The sequence below is a fragment of the Lissotriton helveticus genome, chromosome 6 (genome assembly GCF_964261635.1).
Source record: "Lissotriton helveticus chromosome 6, aLisHel1.1, whole genome shotgun sequence".
NCBI classification, from domain to species: Eukaryota; Metazoa; Chordata; class Amphibia; order Caudata; family Salamandridae; genus Lissotriton; species Lissotriton helveticus.
The window spans coordinates 1,122,693,813-1,122,715,465 of NC_136067.1; the positions used below are offsets into that span (position 1 = coordinate 1,122,693,813).

A 21,653-nucleotide genomic window follows, 5' to 3' on the forward strand; every position below is an offset into this window, starting at 1 on the left:
CAGACCATAGTTACAGGTTACATCATTACAAAGGTTACACAGTTATTAGAGCATAGCTATGTAGTTACATGTTAGGTCGAGACAAGCAATAAGGACAATATGCGTAAGGGAGAATGCAGGCAAGGGGAGAGATTCATTGGAGAGGGGGTAGGAGCAGGGGAAGTAGACAGAGAATGAAGGAGGGAAAGAGGAGGGGAGGGTGAAAGACAAAACATGAACGAAGAGGGGTAGGGTGACAGGGGCACAAACTGGTAGACGAGTAATAGCTGTGTCCAAGGTCCAGTAAGCTGTGATCCCAGGGGAAGTGGTATCATTCCCCCAACTCTGTTGCGAGAGGCTCCCTTTGCGCAATGAACTCTCTCAGAGGGGTCTCTGAGACTCCAAGGCCTACCTACTGATCCTTCCCCAAAAAGGGGAAAGGGAGTGCATTGGCAAGGGGTGCCATACCATACCTCAGCTGTGAGTGGCTCCCTTGGCGCTGTGGACTCTCTCAGAGGGATCACTGAGACTCCAGAGTATAAGTAATTTGATCTTTCCCCAACAAAGGGGAGAAGGAGTGCTTAGTTAAAGGGCACAAGGGACAGGGGGCTAGGCGGCATAGCAGGCAAGGGGAGAGATTAAGGGAAGGTGGTATAGGGGCAGAGAAAGTAGACAAAGAATGAAAGAGGGAAAGTGGTAGGGGAGGGTGAGAGAGAGCATGAAAGGGGGGATGTGAAGGGGGCACAAACCGGTAAATGGGTAAAAACATCATCCAAGGTCCAGTAAGCTGTGATCCCAGGGGAAGTGGTAACATTCCCACATCTCCACTGCGTGAGGCTCCCTTTGTGCATTTGACTCTCTCAGAGGGGTCTCTGAGACTCCAAGGCCTTCCTACTGGATCCTTCCCCAACAAGGGGAGAGGGAGTGTTTTGGTAAGGGGCGGATACCATGCCTCAGCTGTGCATGGTTCCCTTGACGCTGTGGACTCTCTCAGAGGGGTCACTGAGACTCCAGAGTAAGAATATTGGATCTTTCCCCAACAAAGGGAGAAGGAGTGCTTAATCAAAGGGCAACAAGGGACAGGGGGCTAGGAGGCAGGTCAGAACTGGCAGGTCAACGGGGGGGGGGACAAACGGCAAAAGAAAATGGCATTAAGTACAGAACTACAACACGTTTAATACCAGGGTAAATTAGCGATCCAAAAAAAGACAGGGTCCTCGAAAAGCAAGTATCAGGGAGGACAAAGAGAGGGAGTCAGCAAGTTGAAGAGTCCCACAAGGAAAGAGATACGGACAGCAGAAAAGGAAATGTATACGTTGTAGAGTCACTCAGGAAGGAGATGCAAAAGGGAAAGCTCAGAATCACAAAATAGTGATATTAAGTACAAAGAACTACAACATATACCAGTAGTTACAGTTGTAACTATGCAAAAATAGTAAATTCACTCAGGGTTCCATTTTCATAACAATTAGGCTAAAAATCAATTGTATATTACTTTTCAACAGAGTCAATGGAGAAATAGGACATACGATGGGGTAGAGAGGGGGAGCGGAGGGTAGGGAGAGGAGATAATTGACAGGAGAGACGGTGGCCTAGGGGAGGAGAAAGAGATAAGGCCATCCAGCTGAGGAGCAATGTCCGAGGGTTGGCAGGATGAAGTCTAACGGACTGAGGGAGAGGACAAGAAACAACAAAATGGTGGCTCCGTTCGCGATCCGCCATTTTGCGCCGTCAGTGGCTCTGATGAATGTCAATCCAGACTACATAGATGGAGAAGGCATGCTGATTCTTCCCCCTTTTTTGAACTTCCTTGCCTCTGATGTATTGTTCCAACTCCCAGACTTTGTACTGGTCAGCTGCCTTTTTGAGACCTAAGGCCTCTATATATGTATTTAATCAAACTATAATGGTAATGTCCACTGAAGTCAGAAAGTGACCAGATATAGAAAGAACAGCTGGATGGACTGTCATTTTGCTGTTTGACACCCAAACTATGCAACACCTTCCCATGCAAACTTATAAATATTGACAACTATTTTGAATTCTGCAAGGCATTTAAAACCTTTCGGTTACAATAGAATGACTTTTTAGCATGTCCACGCTGATTTTCTTCTTTTAGGGATCAAGAAGCTTTTTGGTTAATGTTCACTATGCAAACAATCAAAGGGTTGTGTATGCATGGACCATGCTACTACATCCCCACAGGTGGCACACCAGGTAAAGAATACTTCAATGAATTGTCTTTGTAGTTGAATTTATTCAAGCGAGGGTTAAACCTCAACAGCAAGTTGATATTTAATTCATATCAATTATATATCCATGTTCAATCAAATTCATTTTTCAAAATGAGGAACAGTCAAGAAATGCGACTCCAATGCATTTCGGGCTAGGCCCTTTATCAAGGAGTGCTGTAAAGAAGGAGACGGATCACAATCAGGTTGAGTGTCATAAAAGAAACTAAAACAAAACAGCGCACTGGGCTAAAATCATATGAGGGGGCCAAGATGAGGTTAATGATTAAGGTGCCGATCAAAAAGTGACAAGGATATAAATAAGTGTCGTGGCTCATGACTAAAGGCTAAATGCAGGGACATCACTGCAGGCTACCAACGTGCTCATTACTGCAGGCTACAAAAGTGCTCATAGCTTTAACGGACGTGAAAGGCTATGTGAGCGTTAAGCTAAGTGTCGTTCAAAAACTTACTTCAGGTTCAATGTAACGGCGCGCGTTACTGGCAGCTTCAGGATTCACACTAGAACGCTAGGGAACTGTGTCGGAGATAACAAACATGACGCGAGACAAGAGGTGTAAACATAAAAAACGGACTTGACTGGTGTAAAAGTTATTTACGCGCCATGATGGAATGGTGAAAATAAACAACCACAGGAGAAATTAGACAAACAAGGAAGGTACTAAAGAACGTAAGTGTGAATGAAAGAGAAATAAAAATGAATATAAAATAAAAATGAAAATGAAATAAAAATGAAAATAAACGTGCAGAGTGATAATGAAACATGTGAAAACACACGCAGCAAGAAGACAATGTAGCATGATAAAGACATTATAGATAGCAACTAAATTCACAACGATCATTTAACCCAAAAGGCTTTTGGGTCTGGAGACGATGTATCCATTCCAGTTCTCTCTTCAAAAGGAGTTTGTTATTGTCAGTGCCCTCCTTTTTGTTGACAATTTCCAAAATAATATATTGCAATTGTGCAATGGAGTGACGAGCTTCATCAAAGTGCATGGCAATGTTGGACTTCACATTTTTTAGTCGAATGTTTGATTTGTGCTCATTTAAGCGGATCTTAATTTTTCTTTCGGTCTTCCCCACATATAGTTTGCCACACGGGCATTTTAATGCGTAGATTAGATTTGAGGAGTCACATGTAGCATTGGTTCGAAGTTTAATGACCTTGCCTTTCATGGGATGGTGGATGAAGTTACCTTTGATGATGGAATTACAGTGTCTACAGTTCAAACAAGGTTGTGTGCCTTTGTATAGTTGACCTGAGGTTGTAGGATTGGACAATATTTCTTTGATATTCCGACTTCGAGTGTGAGCAAACAAAGGTACAGATCTGAACAATTCCTCAAAGTCTGGTTCAATCTGAAGAATGGGCCAATGTTTCAATATGATCTTTTTATAGATCTTGCTGACAGTTGAATGTTTAGAAACCAGGACGTTGCGTGGTTGTTCTGAGATCAGTTTTTTAGACAGAGCTTCTTGTCTAGTGATTTGTGCCACACGAGATTGTGCCTCTTTAACAACCTGTTCAGGGTAACCTCTATCCAGAAATCGTTTCTGCATTTCATTCATGCGAATTTCCATGGTGTGTTCATCTGAAACGATGCGTTTGACTCTCAAAAGTTGAGAAAACGGTAAATGTCTTTTGAGTGACTCTTGATGATGACTTTTATAATGTAAGGTGTTGTTACGATCAGTCTTTTTCCTATGGAGATCAGTAATGAGCCCATTGGTGGTGATTTTTATGTGGACGTCTAAAAATGTGATTTCCGAGTCGCTGACCTCCCATGTTAGTTTGATTCGATCGTCCTTAGAATTGAGTTGACAAAGAAATTGTTCAAGAGACTCTTTGGAATCCATCCAGATGAAAAATAGGTCGTCAATATACCTGACGTACATTTTTATTTTTCCATGATTGATTTGGTCGCCATATATGTGTATTTTTTCAAAGTTTTCCATATAAATATTGGCATATGAAGGGGCCGCACAATTTCCCATTGCCATTCCAGAAAGCTGTAGGAACCACTCATTGTGAACTTGAAAGTAACTATGGTATAAGGTATATACCATCAATTCCATAAGGAAAGCTTGCATGGGACCGTCGATGTCACTGGTAAGTAAGGCTTGTTCGATAGCTTCGATGCCTCCCTGGTGAGGGATGGATGTATACAAGGAGCTGACATCAGCAGTGCACATTATATACTGGTTGTCGTGGTTTATTTGAATATTGGACAGTTTGGTTAAAAACTCAGTAGTGTCCTTGATGTAACTGTGAGCTTTGATAACAATAGGTTGCAAGTACTTGTCGATTAGTTTCCCTGTGGCTTCGTGGATTGAACCTCTGGTGGACCCAATTGGCCGAAAAGGTGGATTGTTGAGATCTTTGTGGATTTTAGGGCTCATTTGCAAAGTCGGGCTCCTTGGATGTTGTGGTAAAAGGAAGTTCTTAGTGCGTTCCTGTATAACATTGTTTTGAAAGGCTTTCATGACGATGTCTTGAAGAGTAATATAAAATTCTCTTGTGGGATTGTTATCAAGTTGCATATACAAGGAAGCATCACATATGTGTTCTTGTAGTCGTCGAGTGTACATGGAATTGTCGAGAATGACAAGAGCGCCACCCTTGTCAGCTTTCATGCATTTAATTTCCTTATTGTTAGCCAAAGATTGAAGAACATCACGATCTTTAGGTGTGAGGTTTGGGCGCCGGTTGTGGCGCTGGAAATTGATTTTTGACACGTCGTTGCGTACCAGTTTTTCAAATAAGTCAATTGACTTATGGCTGCACGGTGCTTGAAATGTGCTTGCGGGTCTCAATCCTTTTAGTTCATCGGGTTTGTTGTCAGTGGTAGGTGGTAAGACCTTTTCGAAAAAATAACGCAACCTGAGTTTCCTTAGGAATTTGAAGGTGCTAACCTCAAGTTCCAGCAAGTTAGTGTCGGTGGTAGGGATGAACGATGTGCCTTTTTCTAATAGATTCATCTGATGTGGAGTAATGGTTGTGCTCGAAATATGAATGACTAAATGTTCTTTCTCGGTTTGGGATCTTTCGTTATTACCTTGCTCCGAGTAGTTGGAGCGGTTGAATCTTTTTCTTTTGCTCTGGCTCCTCCTGAGTCTTCGATATTGCCCGTCTCTACCTCTAAAAAATGAACCGCAGAGGTTTGAATTTGTGAGGTGGCAGATGTATTTGCAAGATCTTGGGATGGTCTAGGAGGTATGGTGCTGCGGGACGGTCGAGTTGAAGTGTCGCTACCAGAAGATGATGTATCAGTCTGTGTGTTGGTTAGTCGATTGCGTCTTCGTTGGGCGTACACGTCTGCCCACGAGTAAACCTCATCAAGCTTGTAGTCAAGCGTATCACGGCGAAATTTTCGAATCTTTCGCTCGTTGATTTCTTTCTGGTGTTTATCTAATGTGATTTTTAAGTCAGCCAATGTGTTTGAAAGTTCTTCTGGGGTTAACATTTCTTTAAGTTCTTGATCGATTTCTTTAATTTCTTGTTCAAGTTCTTTAAGAATGTCTGAGAGTTCTTCAACGATCAACAGGATGAGATCCAGGCTGCATTTGTTCAATATTCTTTCCCATTTGTCTTTAAATATTTTCGAATTCTTGCACAATGAGGGTTTCAAGGCGATCCGTAAACCGCGAGGGATTCTGAGTGCCCTGTGATACTTGAGTAAAGTGCTCGCATGGAGCTTTTGGTTGATATGTCTCTTCGATAGGTATAATAGTTGCTTTATACATTGTTCCTTGTTGCGTGTGGTAGAAGATGGAGTGATGTCTTCCTCAATTAAAGCATAAATACGTTGGCGTTCCTCTTCGTCATACGCAAGAGTATGTGCTCGGGCTTCAGTGCTATGGCTGATTTCTTCAAATTGCATTTTAAGGCGTGCAATCGCTCGAGGCGGAGGATTGTAGATAATAAATGGTGTAAGGCGATGCACAGCAGTGTTGTAAAACAGTTATCAGATGGAGAGAGTCTTGGGTGCACACGTGGGTAGTGTCTCCGTCCGAAACACATAAGGAAATAATCAAAGGGTTGTGTATGCATGGACCATGCTACTACATCCCCACAGGTGGCACACCGGGTAAAGAATACTTCAATGAATTGTCTTTGTAGTTGAATTTATTCAAGCGAGGGTTAAACCTCAACAGCAAGTTGATATTTAATTCATATCAATTATATATCCATGTTCAATCAAATTCATTTTTCAAAATGAGGAACAGTCAAGAAATGCGACTCCAATTTACACCTCTTGTCTCGCGTCATGTTTGTTATCTCCGACACAGTTCCCTAGCGTTCTAGTGTGAATCTTGAAGCTGCCAGTAACGCGCGCCGTTACATTGAACCTGAAGTAAGTTTTTGAACGACACTTAGCTTAACGCTCACATAGCCTGTCACGTCCGTTAAAGCTATGAGCACTTTTGTAGCCTGCAGTAATGAGCACGTTGGTAGCCTGCAGTGATGTCCCTGCATTTAGCCTTTAGTCATGAGCCACAACACTTATTTATATCCTTGTCACTTTTTGATCGGCACCTTAATCATTAACCTCATCTTGGCCCCCTCATATGATTTTAGCCCAGTGCGCTGTTTTGTTTTAGTTTCTTTTATGACACTCAACCTGATTGTGATCCGTCTCCTTCTTTACAGCACTCCTTGATAAAGGGCCTTGCCCGAAATGCATTGGAGTCGCATTTCTTGACTGTTCCTCATTTTGAAAAATGAATTTGATTGAACATGGATATATAATTTATATGAATTAAATATCAACTTGCTGTTGAGGTTTAACCCTCGCTTGAATAAATTCAACTACAAAGACAATTCATTGAAGTATTCTTTACCCGGTGTGCCACCTGTGGGGATGTAGTAGCATGGTCCATGCATACACAACCCTTTGATTATTTCCTTATGTGTTTCGGACGGAGACACTACCCACGTGTGCACCCAAGACTCTCTCCATCTGATAACTGTTTTACAACACTGCTGTGCATCGCCTTACACCATTTATTATCCACTATGCAAACAAAACACATACACAAATTAATAAGCAACACTGTTATGCTATTTTGTGTCTTCGAGTGGCTACGATGATGAAAGTCTTTGTGTGGTCCACGGGAGTAAAATACAGATTAATTTTGGAATATTAGGTACAATCCCAGTATGTTGCACGCATTAAATTGCATTTAATAATGACATCTGCTGGATCGACTAAAAACTACATCATAAGGTAAATATAGGTTGAGGTAAAAAACTGTATATACATATATATATATGTACTTTGAGTGTTAGGCACGTAGTGGATGCTTTTTTGCTGAAGCTCGACATTTTTGAACTCAATATAGTGTCAAGCAATTCGACAACATTCCTTCTTTGATTTTGATAGGCTTTAGTCCCATTTTGGCAGGTCTGTTAACAGTTTTCTTTACAGTTTCCTTGACTCGTTGCATTATGTAGGGTGAACTAAAACAGTCTACTGAATTCCAACTTTTAAAGAAGCCATGTTTGAATTCTTTGGTGAAATACCAGTTTAGACCACTCTTGCTGGTCCCAGTTTTTGCAGATGTTTTAGAGCAGACAGTCATGGTTATTAATCTAAAACAGAGGAACTACTACATGGATTGTTTATGTGTTCGATGATTCCGTAAGGGCAATTTATTCTCGAACTTTCACCACCCTTTTGCTTCTTGGATTATCAGCAGTTTTTGAACCCATTAACCACACCAGATTAACCAACTGCATGAAGGGAATTAAAGTCACTGGGCCTGGACTATCAGAATCAGAGGGTACAATTTGTCATGGATGTAAACACAATAACACGTCTCATCTTCATGAGCAAAATGTTTTGGGAAAACAGCAGAGAATAGGATCAAGCGCCTTATCTTAACGGTTAAGGCGCTCGACCTCGGACCTGGGGATCTGGGTTCGAGTCTCGGTAACGACGCCAAAACCTCCTGTGATTCTGGGCAAATCACTTAATCTCCCCGTGCCTAAAAATGAAAGTGTGTGTCCTCATGTAAAAACGTAACTTATGCTATGTAAAGCGCTCTAAAACCTGATTCAGTTCGGGTCTAGTTTGCGCTATATATAACTCTACAAAAAAAAAAAAAAGTTTAAATGTTTGTATTTGATGCTTAAAGCCCTGCAAGCTTCGTCCTCTAAAGTGTGTCAGCATATCTTGTGTCACCCTCCTACAAGAGGTAAATTCCTACAGAGATCGGGGTGGCCAGTGTAAATGTTTAGTATACCAGACTCGTCCGAGTGGGAATCTAACTACACCCATGACCTCCCAGACAATGGAAGCCTTGCTCTGTATGTTTGTCTCTCTTTTTTTTTTTTAAATTGATGAAAAATGTCTTCCTTCTTCGTTTTGTTATTCATGCTTCTTTTCTTATTCTTTGACCCGATGGTTGTGTGAATGTACGGCTGGAGTATCTGTTCTTTAGGGATTCCTGTTTTTGTGAGCCCTGTTGGGCCTGATCGATATTTAATCACATTGCTAAATAACTGTGTTTATTTCAACTTTACACTCTTTGAGCTCACTGCATAAAATGTATAAATTATGCTCTTTCAAAAATATTTATTGAATATAAGAAATCTACCTCTATGTAATAGTGTCAAATGTAATTATACATTGAATGTTTTTCCCTCTTTTTAACAATTGTGTCATAAATCATGAGTTATATATGACTTCTAAAAGTTACCTTTTTCTGTCTATCACAGAGTGGCCGCTGTCCTGATTTCTTGTTGCCCCTGCTTGTTTCCCATCGTATACATGCCCTGATGAAGGTGCCGCCGTAGATTGGGCCTAGCACTGTAACGCGCGTTGGCGTGGTTACGTTCTGCCCTGCTATTACCATCATTTTCTTCCCCAGCTAGTCGCTGAGTGGATGCCGCAGGACAACTTCAGTGTATTAGTGTACGATGTGTACTGAAGTTATTTGGAGTCAATGAATAGAATATGAATGTTGGCATGTGTGATGAGAGTGCAGTAGAATGTGTCTGTGATGAAGAATGAAAAATGAATGGGAGACATGGGGCATCTTATTTAATTCCATGTGATCGAAGTATTGTTATTTATGTACAATTATGCTTGTGTATACTCTTTGAGAAAAATATATATATATAAAAATAAAATTATATATTTTTTTATCTTGTGTCCGAATCACAGTGAGTGGCCTTGATCAATAGTGAGCTCAAAGTTGTGTTTATTGAACAATATTTTTGGACTCTGCTAGAGCCTTTAATCTAAATACATGGGGCAGACTTACTCTCTTTGATCTCTGATTCCTGCAAGCTGCAGTACCTCACTGCAAGAAAATGTTTATATTGCTCAAACAGTTCATCATATAAAATATTCTGGCAACAGTTTGCGGCAAACGTCCCATTGTAACAGGCCCTGAATGGATTGTGAAATTTCTCAGTTCTTGCCCTAAAACAGTGGAATGACCTCTGTATACCCATAGGAATACAGTCCTGCCCTAAAGTATCTTCTTTCTGTTCAAGGCCTTCTTGGTTTCAGAATAAGTTTAATCCACTAAAGCCAAATGGCATCTGACCTCTTTGGACTTATATGCATAGAGTGCTAAGTGACTGACCTAATTTCTTACCTTTTCACTTTTTCTAATTGATCAAAAGCTTTTTTGTTTATGTTCACCACCTACCTCAGATCATTAACCTTTGTGGAGTCCACAGGGGCCTTCTAATTCACCCATCATATGTAATGTTTATGTTCAGCTTCATGCAAAGCCTGTCCATTTCTCTGTTTTCCATGTTTACCAGTATGCAAACATGCAGGTACTTCTGGAATTGGTTTGAGACTCTGGTGCCACATGCACTTATTTACAACTATGGATGGTGGACATTTGGGCCCTGATGGGCTCTGACTGGCTTAAATTCAACTCTGAATAAGATAAAGAGCATAGTGGTTGGATGTACTGATAATATCTGGGGTCCTTCCATTTGACCTGAAGTGATTTGTTTAGTTCCTGACCAGTGACTGTGGTCAAGAGTAGGTTGCACATGCCAATTTGTGCATGGGTTGTATGAAAATAATCCTTCAGTGTATTCACAATAAAGCCTGCACCACCATCATTCTCGCTAATACTAATTGAGAATGCCATTACATTAAAATGTTATGGCCTTCACTATGAGTTGGTCATTATCGGTTGCGATCATTTTCACAACCAATAAAAAACAACTAGGATGTGTTTGGGAGTTACCACACATATCCGATTTTATCAGCCCACTTTAATGGGTGCCTATGCCTAGTCTCTGCACTATGGTTACTCGATTAACTTAAGTTAGTTCAAAGTTGGCAGGGAAGCTTCTGTAGAATGCTGAAAAATGTAATCCGATTGCCTATCATCTTCACTCTCAATTGGCTAAGTGTTCAGCAAAATATTCACTTCAGTTCCGTGAGCCCTGTCACAGTTTTTTTCAGCCTGACTGGGTGAAAAAGTCCCAGTAAAGACCACTGCATGTAACAGTGGGGCAGCATTCACCAAAATCTGCATGATATGCCCCATTTCGATGTGGAAACTTGTAAATTGCTATATTTTTTGTATATAATAAATACTATTCCCCAGGGTATAGTTATGCCAGCACCATCACAATAAACTATGGTTGTAACCACTCCTCTTCCGTTATGGCAGAGGAGTGTTGCCCCACTGATTTTAAGCAGTGCACTGCAAAGTAAAGGAAACATAAAATGATAATAACTTTGAGTTATTATCATTTTATGTTACCTGCTTGTTTGCAGGCAGGCAGGTGGGCAGGGCTGCTCTGCTCTTGAAATGGTTTGCCCATTCCTAAGTATGCGATGACTGTTTGGTCGGCCCTCTCTGGACGCCCAAACCAGTCATGCGCACTTTCCCCATTCTCCCTGCATTACAGCCTGCTGGGAGAACAAGCCCAAGCCCCTACTCCCTAGTTGGGCATCAAATCAGGACACTCAAAGCCAATCACAACACCACATTGCAGCGTTGTGATTAGTCAGGGGAGCCTGGGTGACTACCAATCACAACGCTGCATTGTGATTGGTCAGGGGAGCCTTTTCTGTGCTTCCTGTGCCTCAGTCCCATGAGGAGAGCAGACGCAGAGACGGGGGACCCAGCGCGACAAGGTAAGTGTTTTTTTTTACCACTCTGCGCGCATGCCTCCCCAAACTATGCTGGCTGCCAGTGGTTGTAACTATCAATAGTGCAGCAGAGTCTAGTCCACCCAAATTGTAGTTGTATTTCACTGCCCCACCAGTGGACGGGATGGATGGCACGTTACCTTACTTACATAAGGAGTTAAGGCACCATTGCCATGCCTCAGGGGTAAACATTAATATTATACAGTCATCAATATTCATTGTTTTTTTAACTTTAAAACATTTATAGGACCAGACATCTCTAAAATATTTCGTGTTTTTTTTTAATAACATGTAGTTATTGGGTTTTAATGAAAATGAAAACAGCTCAACATTTTTACCTTCATGGATACTGTTCACAACAGAAGGACCATACAGAAGGTATTTGCATATTTAATAGTACAGGGAGCTGGGAAAATATAGAATGAACCCCCGCCCCTCGCCCAAACACTGCTTGGAGCACATGCTCAGAAAGGGAAAGTGCATCTCGACTATAGTGATGCACCTGTCTGCAATGATGCAAATGCTTAAATTGTGCCGGTGTTTGCCGATATGGAGCAGGAGCACCATCACTTATTTTGGGAGACAGGAATATATTTTTTCATCATCAGATTTTGACCATGAAAGAAGGAGGAAGAAAAAGAATGGAGAACAGCGAAGAAGGGAGAAGGGTCAATATGAGCAAAGCCGGGAAGTGCTACAGTGCAACAAAGAGGCTAGATGTATTATCAAGGTTTTGGAAACACAAACAAAAACTGAAACCCACCTGTCAAGTGCCCCGAGTATGCTGTGAAAAATGCCAATTAAATGAAACAAATCGATACACAAGAATCCTTAAGGACTCTTGGCTTTGCCAAACTTTCAGTGCAACTCTTTCAATTTGGGTGGAAGGGTTACAATCTGTCCAGCGTGTGAAACATTGAATCTGATTCAAACAAGGAAAAAAAGAGTCTCTCGGTTCTTTTGTCGCGTGAAGCCCGCCTTTCTCATTCCGATACACACATTGTAATCGTTTTTCAGAGGTGGCCGTTGGCTGTGACGCCGTTCCTATGGTATCATTTCAAAATGAAAATGCCAAACCATAACAGTCAAAGAGCACAAACAGCCACACAAACGAGTCTAACTAGCAGAAAGTGAAACTCAATCCTCCCCTCCCACCTGCTCGACAACTCTCGGGGCTCAGACACCTGCTCACAACCATCCGGTGCGAGCATCGTCCAGTAAACAAACCACGGTGCCTAAAGGATACTGGGGACATCTGCGAGCTGTCAGCTGGGCCCAAAAATGCCAGTCCTTAGCAGTAGTTTTAACGCCGGAAAGAGATGAAGATACCTGCGTTAGCACTACAGGGCTGTCCCCACACAGCTTCCCGCAGGAGCTCAAATATCTGTGTGTCTCCTAGAGGCTAGTTTTCTCCAACAAAAAAATCTAGACGTAACTGGACGAATTGCAAACCCAAAACTCAGCACGAGCTCAAAGATGCTTACCAACGCGTGGCTTGGTTGGATCGCGCACCTTCTCTGCGCCAAGGTCACCCGTTCAACCCAGACAGCAGCGGGTCTGCCGGGGGTGCCCGGGAGGCTGTGCCTACTTCAGGACTGGTCCTTCCACGGAGGAAGGATGCTGGCAACGGCCGAAGACACCCTTGCGCCTGGAGCAGTGGCGTCAGCACACTGCAGGAACTCGCGGCCGCCAGCGAGGGCACCTCTCAGTGAGAGCCTGGCCGAGGTGAGCGCCCGGTGCGCCCGCTTCCTCCCCAGCCTGTCTCAGCTCATCCGCCGTTGCTAAGCGCAAGGCTGTGTGAACTCCCCCCCCCCCCCCCCCCCTCTTCCTCCGCCCTCTCTCCCCCCACTTCCTCCCCCCACCACCCAGGTCCAGGCTCTGCGGGAAGGAGCGCTGTATTTGGGGTTATTTATTCCTCTGCTTCGCTTTATTGCCGCTAGGCTGGCGCTGCCCCTGGTTACCGATTACAACAAACCAATGGATTGCTGCCCGCTCCCAGCAGACACACACCCGCCATGCAGGCACTGGGCGAGATGGCACCGCGCAGATTCATTTTATATGATCCGCACGAATGTTCCCACCAATCAAAGTGGAGGGAGGTTTATTTATTTAATTTTTTTAAGAGGGACCAATGCTGTGCACGGCTTACAGGATGGCTTCAGAGGTCAGGGTTTCAGCTGCGCGCTGCAGAAGGCTGCGATGCTGCTAATCAGTAAACCAATCCCTGCACGGTTTATCGATTGTTGATATAGCCACCGACACCCATCCTCCTGCCTCCAATAGCTCATTTACTTTATTACTAATTAAAAAAAATCATTCCTCCAATTAAGTGTCTGTTTATCAAACCGTCTGCAAAACAGGACACTGGTTTCAGGTATAATCGGCTTCACTACACAGCCCACCTCCATGCCTTCCTCCTGTGCTGCAAACCCCAGCCGAGCTCTACGCGAAAATAAAGCCTGTCCCCAATTTGAACTCTGCAAGAAGATGCAAAGACATCTTTGGCTCAGCGTCGGGTGATTATTAATCTCCCAGTGCCTTAAAAAAACATCAGTGTGTCCATGTGTAATGTAACTGGGGCTCAGGTGAAGCCCTCTCATACCTTCCGGTCGAGTTAGAAAAAAAACCTGCAAAAAAAATAAGTACTCATTCTTTTACCCCTTAAAATAGATGCCCGGGTACATGCACAGATGTTACCCTCCCATGTAACGGTAGTGCCCTTTTACCTGAAATAATGCAATGTGTGTGGTGTCGTCTCAGATCATGTTTATGAGTGTGTGCGCTCGTGAGTGGAGTCACGTGACTCCCTGAACTCCCGGTACCTATGTTTCAGTGATTTTCTTAAATACACCTCAGCTTGTCTTTCTGTCGGGGAAGGGGGGGGCGGTGCTAAACCACTTCGCGCAGTGCTCCATGGGAGGTGGGTGAGAAGCGAGAGGAGGGGTATCCCACGTACGAGAGGGGACTTCCGTGATGATGAGGAGGTGGCCCAGGGGTTCCCCCTTGCAGCTAGAATGTTGGGGGAGGGGTTGTTACTCGGGAGTCAATCCTTGGGTCTCCTACGATGGATGGAGAGGAGTGAAACGAGCAGGGTGACCGATATATGGGACTGCGGCTTTTCCATTACCTACTCATCTGGTGTGAGAGCCCCTCCTTCTACCGCAGAAGAGCCTGGTCTCTCCTCCCAGTGGCGCTGACTTTCACCAATGGACGAGCAGACTTTTATTTCTAAAGGGGATATAATTCAGCGCGCGGGCAACGGGCCTGCTCATTTAGAGTGCGACTGCCCCCTCGGTGGACTGAAGCGATGACACTTCCCGTGCTGAGCATTAAGTCTGTGTTACGAAACCATGTCCTACCGCAGGCAGAACGAGGGCTGTATGCTGCCAGCGGCCTGACTGAAGGGCGGCACCTGCTCTCTGCACAGGGCTGGGGTGCACATTGCATCCGCCCTTGTATCACCTGCTTCTTGGCTTATTTACGCCTCCATATGTGTTTTATTATTTTCGCTTGTCAACACTGGGTGAGGGACAGTCTTGGCAGTGTAATTGGTAACAAATTAATTAGATCTCATTACAGTGACAGTCTGCGGTAGCCAAATGAGGGAATTCGTGAGCCTGTTTATAAATCAGAGAAGAGGAAACTTTCTTTCAGTACGAATCCAACGGCCGAATTTACAAAACATGAAATCGGAATACGGCGATCGCAAGACATTTAGCCGAAAATTAATTGTTTGCACCCGAGCTATATTTTTCCCGTGCGCACAACTATGTGCATCCCCCTGTAATGTGATCTAAATGCAGGACATATGCTACAGTGGAGGACTCGTACAGCGTGCTGCAGTCTTGGCTAAATCATATGGCAAGAAAAGACAGAGTATGCAGCAGACGGCCACGTTCTGTGGCAATGGTTTATTAGGCAAGAGAAGAATGTACAGTTACCAGATTCCATTGCAAATTGCATTCAGCTCTGAGTCATGTTGTCTGCTTGAAACGCAGGAACACTATTTTATTAAGACAGTCCCAACATATCCTGAACTGGCCTTACGGAAATGAAAAGAACTGCATAGTACCACGCCCCCTGACATATTTTTACCCCAGATCCACTGTCTTCCCTCCACAACACTATACCAACAATACCTTCTTCTCTTCTCAGTTCCCTAACATCGAGGCTCTAAACCCCGTATACATGCACCAACTGGCTCCACCACCAGCCACACACGGGTGGAATACCATACCCTTTAATCATAAAACTGGTTTCAATGGGAACATGTCAAACCTGTTACCATTTACGCCTCTAGAGCTCTCCAACAGGTTTATGGCCTTTAGCAGCCTAGAGGACTGCGATTGATGGTTAAGAAATGCAGAAGCTACGGGGGATGGGGTAAGTGCTTCATGTAATTTAAGGTCACCTGAGAAGCTAGGGGGTCGCTGTCATGATAAAAATTCACATAGTGTCCAAACCGCCGCTGTTAAAAACAGTAGTCCCCCTAAAGCACTACCCATAGTGTTCCCAGGGGAAAATGAGGTGCCCTTCACACCCCCATCAGATATAAGGCTAGTTACTAGTGATACATCTGAGCTTCGGGAGTCAGATGCAGAGTGTACTGTGGGCCCGGTGGTGGCAGGCGCAATGTCGCCTATTTCAACATCCTCACAATTAATTAGAGAGTCTGTTACTTGTCCTGCCCTCAATGACATTGCAAAATTAATTTCCTGGAACATTGCAGGTTTGGCAAATAAGCTACGAGACCCAGTATGGCTATCATTTATCAGAAAATTTAGTATTGTGTGTCTCCAAGAGACCTGGATAGAGGAAAATAATGTTCATATGGAGGGTTTCTTAAGCTTCATTACCCCAGCAGTTGCCTCGACCAGGGGTAGAGCGAAGGGTGGCTTGGCCATCTTCATTAGCCAAGATCTGCAATGTAACATAAGCAACTACCATAGTGTAAATCTGAATTTACAGAAGATTACAGAAGATTGATTTAAAAAATGGGAAGATTGTGATGACACTGGTTAATTTTTACAATGCTAACAGTAATAATGAAACTTGCAATATTGCCTCTTTAAATGATATTCTGAGCAAAAATGTTTACAATGTATCACGGCATTTGTTGATAGCAGGTGATTTTAATGTTCAACCATGTGGTAACCCAGCTAGCACGCCAATGGGGTCTTTAGGGTGTCATAATGAGGAAGGTTTTCACTTCTCCCATGGTAGGGGGGGTAAGAACCTAAACGATCTAACGAACGAGCACAATTTGATTGTAGCTATGTCGTTGGTCCCCGATATAAAAATCTTTGACACCCCAACCTTTAAAGGGCATGGGCAGGGTTCCTTTATTGATCACATATTAATATCTTCAGATGCTGTTCAATGGGTCTTGCATTTTTCTATTCTCACTAGTATATACAGCGATCATAATCCCCTTGTTATAAACTTGGGTGGACCATTTATTGCTAAACGTCAGTCACGTTTCGATCATGGCACGTTAAGGTGCGTAAATGGCAGGCGTCGCATTAAATGGTCAATGGTAAATCAAGACACCTTGTATACTAATATAACCAGCGCATGTGAAGCGGAGCTGTCCGTTTGTCTTTCATCTGACTCAATCCCCTCGAACATTTTGTTTAGGTTCGAGGGGCTGGTCGCTAAAATTGGTTCCATGCTCACAGCGCCAACAAAGGGACATAGTGAGAATAATTCTAAATGGTTTGATCATAACTGCTCAAAGGCAAGCAGGGATCTGAAACTTGCATTAAAAACCAAACCAAGAGATCGTGAACTGATAAAAAATCTTCGCATGGCCTACAGGAAAGTAATAGCCACTAGAAAAAAGGAAATTAAGGCAAACGTTATTGAATCCCTCTTAGACCCATCCGTGTTGGGGAATAGCAGTAAGTTTTGGCAAATAATTAATAAACCTATGTTTGAAAACCCAAATGACACAGCTATTGGAACAAACATCCCAGAGGGGGAGTGGGTGTCCCATTTCAGTACAATTTTTAAGAGCAATGAGCAATGGGAAGTCTCCGACCTTTTAATTCCAACTGCGATTCCACTGTGTTTCACAGTACAAGAGACCGTTAGGGGAATACAGGGTCTAACCACCAACAAGGCCCCGGGTCCGGATGGATTGCCGCCGGACCTGTTTAAGTCTAGTATCCCGTTTTGGGCCCCGGTTCTCACGACTGTAATAAATGCAGCGGTGACAACTGGTTGCCCAAGAACTTGGGGTCTCTCGACTATAGTCCCCATTTTTAAGAAGGGCGATCGCAGTAGCCCGTTATGTTACAGGCCAATTTCTTTACTGAATTCAGTAGTTAAAGTGGTAGGGGGTGTAATTCTTAACAGGTTATCTATTTGGGCTAAAGAAAATAAAATCCTTTCACCCATACAATACGGGTTTAGACCAGATCACTCGACCATTACGCAGTGTCTGAACCTATACCTTATTCTAAGTAAGTATACATTGGCGAGACAAGGCACTGTCTACATGGCCTTTATGGATCTGTCGTCCGCTTTCGACTGCGTAGACAGAAGCCTATTATGGGCCACTTTGCTGAGAATGGGCGTAGAGAGGAACCTTGTTAATTTTCTCGCTGATCTGCATACAGACACAAGGGCGAATGTCCGTTACTCTCAAGACCTTAATGTAACGGATGAATTTAAAATAAATCGGGGTGTCCGACAAGGTTGTATCTTGGCCCCTTTTTTATTTAACCTGTATATTAATGAACTGGAGGAATCTCTCTTACTTGTAGAAGCAGATTACCCCTTAGTCGAGCGCAAAGGGGTACCTGTATTACTCTACGCCGATGACGCTGTTCTTATTTCCAGAACAGCAATCGGTCTCCAGAAACTATTAAATTCCTTCCACAAATTTATGGAGTCACGTGGTTTAAGTATAAATAACTCTAAGTCCTTCGTCATGAAGGCAGGTAAGGGCATTCTGAAACCTGGCCATTTCAGTATAAATGGGGAAAAAATTCCATCAACCAACTCCTTCTCTTACCTCGGGGTCCTGATAGACCATAAGTTATCATGGGGCCCAGCAGTCTCCAAAAAGAAGGGAGAAACTACAAGGGTCAATGCGGCCATCCTTGGCTTTGCAAAAAAAATCGGCAATTGCCCGTTGGCCGCATCGCTTAAATTGTACCAGGCAAAAAGCGTTGCTGTTGCCTGTTATGGGAGCGAGCTCTGGGGCTATCGCAAGGCTAAAGACCTAGAGGTCGCAGAAAATAACTTCCTAAAAAAGATCCTAAGACTACCTAGGGGTATTGGGAATTACTCAGTACATGAGGAGCTGGGGGTCCCCTATCTAGGTGACAGAATAGCAGTAAGCCCAATCACATGTTGGCTGAAATGTTGGCTAAACAATGAAATTCCATTAACACATGCCCTACTGAAAGAAGCTTTACAGCTAGATGGGAGATTTAAGGTACCGTGGGTAAAGTACATAAAGGACAGCTTAACGGCAATTGGCCGACATGATCTGTTTTATGCCCCAAATACAATTAGAAAATCTGATGTGAACCTGGTTAAGAATGCCTTAGTTTTGTTAAGATGTACCGATAGAGAAGAGGCTGAGATACAGAAGGTCAGTATTAGGAAACATCTATTGTTAAAAACATGCTTGCAAATAGAACCTTACCTGACATGGCCTATGTCCAGCTATGATCGGTTTCTGCTAACAAGGTTCCGCTTTGACCTCTATCACCTCCTATTGGCATTCCCAAGTGGCGCTCAGCGGGGCGAAGTGTTGCCAGCTTGTGGCTGCGACGGAAAGTCTCCTCAAGATCTGGCACACTTCCTTTTTATTTGCCCTTATTACTCCACTCCACGGAAATTATACCTTAAACCGTGCCTTAAAAAAATGAGCTTCACACAAATTAAACCCGCACTTTATTACTTACAACTACTGAATATTGACTGTACTTTGTTTATTTGTAATTTTTTTAAAAAAGCCATCTGCTTTAGGAAAAGCATGGATGGCTAACCATGCTGTAAAATTGTGCTGGTGCTTTTTAAGTTTACAGTTATTTATATTTTTAACCATATATTGCCCATGCTTTTATTGCCTGATATATTGTACTGTTTACTGTGTCATTTTTTGCCTTTGAAAATGAATTGTGTGTAACCGTTTTTAATTGTGTGTTTTTTAAAATGAACTTTTATGATTGTAAAATTTACAATCGAATAAAGATTTTGAAGACAGTCCCTTATACGTCCCCACTGACGCAAAAAGTAAACAAGCATTGGCAAAGCCAATAGGTCTCGCCTATGCAGGAGCTTTTGGCTTTACCATTGTCTTTTAACCATGTGAGGGAAGAATGCGGTCACTCACAGTTAAGTTAGTGGGGTGTCCTTTTATCCCATGTTGTATGCTGTAGTGGTTGGAAGAAAGGTGTGAATAACACAATAATAGGTTATTCGATGAGATGTTTGCTGAGAAACCCACTTTAAGTAAATAAAGAATACATATTATTTTAGTAAAACCAAAAAGTCTTGGCTTATCCTAGACCTAAAAAGGACAATAATAGTCCAATTTGGACAGCAGCATCTCAACACCAATCCTATATTGGTAACAGTAAAGGGATGTAATTAAGGTGCAAACATTTAGAATGTACTGCTTGGGGGATAAAGTAGCTGGTCTAAAGTCATATGTTTTTTGGCCAAGAGCCGGAGCCGGGTTTAGACCCAGAGGATTCAGGTTCCAAATGGCCTCCACAGACTTTACCAAGCACGCCTACAGAAATCAAACGCAGGACACGTTCTGCTTGAGCAGAGCCGTGATGTGGAAAGGGATGGAGGACGGCCATAGGCCAGGATTTCTACAACATCGGGTGAACATTATGCATACATTCAGTTGGAGAATGGTTTGATGGCCTGACGTCGCACCCAAAAGTAGAGTGACACCAGAAAATATTTCTGTTGCGGGAACGGGCTAAGAGCTTTTAAAATATAGATACCATAACTATATTAATTTTAAGGAGCACTGGGTACGTGCACACCTAATAGGCGAGTCGCAAGGAGCTTTTTTATTGTGTAAGATAGTAGCTTGTAACGTCATCAATTATATGATTATGGAACTTGCCAACAGGTTTTGAGAACATACTCCATTGCTCATTGTAACGCTCTCTAATACATAAGTTGCCATTGCACACTACTAAAATGCATACAAAACACAATTTGAAAAAAACTAAAGTTGCAAGCGCACCTTTGATGACACTGCCTTAAAATGTAGTAGGGTCTGACCATGTTCCCACACAACTACTGATAAATTAAAGCATGTTATAATTCTGACTGAACAATTCAAACTCAACACAATGAATATGCAAATTTTCAAAATACAGTTAGTATAAATATCTGAGAAAGTGTGTGCGCTTGCACTGTATTACTGTGTAATCATGTTTCGTAAAACATTATGTCATTTTGATAAAATGTCAAAATAAACGTGCATGTCGAAGAATAAATCATTATGATCATTTATTCAATTCAAAGTTCAAACAGTGACACAATGGCCCTGTTTGATAGCTACAACATGTAATAAATATAACAAGTACACAGACTCGTGCACTTGCAACCCCCCATAGTTATACAAAAGATTCAAACATACAACACTCTTACAACACCCGTACACGGTACATCTGAAGTCATAACGCACAAGCACAGACAAGTACCAATACTCAAAATTCATGCATTCACACAGATGGTGTGTGAAAAAAATTCCTAGGCAGTTGCAAAGTGGGTAAACAAGTAACATAAAATGACAGCAAAAGATCATTCAGAGAAAATTTAAATTAAAAACATGATTTTAATGAACACAGATAAAAATCATACAGGTAACTGGCTAAACAACCACCGTATGATAATAAAATTAGTTAAAAAACATACAAGTCATACAAAAATTATTTAATCATAAAACAAAGACACCACAACAACTTAATATCGTTGGTGTCAAAGGAGACAACAAAGTGGCGAGTGAAACTCGACGCGCGTTTCGGCGTAGACAACGCCTTCTTCAGGAGCCACACAGTGATATTGTTTATGAAGAATTACAGGATTTGTTTAGAGAATGCAGTCAATTGAATCTAGAAATCTCGGCAGGATAATGGCCGGAACAAATATGGTCCTGATGAATATCACTTTCCAACTTTAAAGCAGATGTTCTATTTTCTCTGTATATACAGAAGCTGAATTGTTAATCTTATACCAAAAAAAGTTTAGGCGGTAAACGCTTCTAATCGTTGTGCAACAGATGTGATAATATCTTAAA

The 21,653-nt window shown here is 42.6% G+C and overlaps 1 protein-coding gene across 1 annotated transcript in view; it reads right to left on the reverse strand.

The window, feature by feature from the left end:
- Window positions 1-13,141, reverse strand: part of SYNE1 (spectrin repeat containing nuclear envelope protein 1) — a 2,361,447-nt gene extending 2,348,306 nt beyond the window's left edge. The window contains exon 1 of the mRNA XM_078648775.1: window positions 12,856-13,141. The gene's annotated coding sequence lies outside the window, so the exon portion shown is untranslated. The remainder of the gene's footprint in view (window positions 1-12,855) is intronic.
- Window positions 13,142-21,653: the final 8,512 nt, after the last annotated feature.